General features: G+C 50.2%; 1 protein-coding gene across 1 annotated transcript in view; it reads left to right on the top strand.

Moving 5' to 3' along the window:
- LOC142915378 (uncharacterized) overlaps positions 1-238 on the top strand; it is a 35,100-nt gene extending 34,862 nt beyond the window's left edge. Inside the window, exon 10 of the mRNA XM_076061211.1 lies at positions 157-238. The gene's annotated coding sequence lies outside the window, so the exon portion shown is untranslated. The remainder of the gene's footprint in view (positions 1-156) is intronic.
- The last annotated feature ends 421 nt before the right edge of the window (positions 239-659 follow it).

Here is a 659-nt window from a genome sequence, read left to right as displayed (position 1 = left end):
TTGATGTTGTTATTGTTGTTGTTGATGTTATTGTTGATGTTATTGTAGGGGCATAGCACCGTGTTGTTGTTATTGTAGGGGCATAGCACTGTGTTGATGTTATTGTTGATATTGTTGATGTTATTGTTGATGCTACTGTTGTTGATGTTATTGTAGGGGCACAGCGCCACCTGCTGATGGAAGAGGGTAACTTCGGTGCATCACGTGGTGCACCACGTGAGACATCACGTGGTGCACCACGTGATGTCTGGAATCCTCCGTCGTGGCTGTTCAAGTTCGTCGTCGTCATCGTCGTCATTGTCATCGTCGTCATTGTCATCGTCGTCATTGTCATCGTCGTCATCATCGTCGTCATTGTCATCATCATCGTCGTCATTGTCATCGTCATCGTCGTCATCATCGTCGTCGTCGTCATCGTCGTCATCATCATCGTTGTCATCATCATCGTCGTCGTCATCGTCGTCATCATCGTCGTCGTCGTCGTCATCATCGTCGTCGTCATCATCATCGTCGTCGTCTTCACCACCCCGGGGTGCCGCTAGTGAGACGGCGCTGGCGACTGCTCTTACTGAGCAACAGACGGTGCCACTACTTGTGGTGAGGGTCAAAGTGCGTCTGCCCACGTAGGGCGGCGGTGTTCACGTTGTTGTTGTTGCTCT

The sequence above is a fragment of the Petromyzon marinus genome, unplaced genomic scaffold (assembly GCF_048934315.1).
Source record: "Petromyzon marinus isolate PM22_M1 ecotype Great Lakes invasive population unplaced genomic scaffold, UKy_Petmar_22M1.pri1.0 PM_G_Scaffold_30, whole genome shotgun sequence".
Taxonomy (NCBI): Eukaryota; Metazoa; Chordata; class Hyperoartia; order Petromyzontiformes; family Petromyzontidae; genus Petromyzon; species Petromyzon marinus.
The sequence above is the reverse complement of the archived record's forward strand: the minus strand, read 5'-3'. Positions and strand labels throughout refer to the sequence as shown.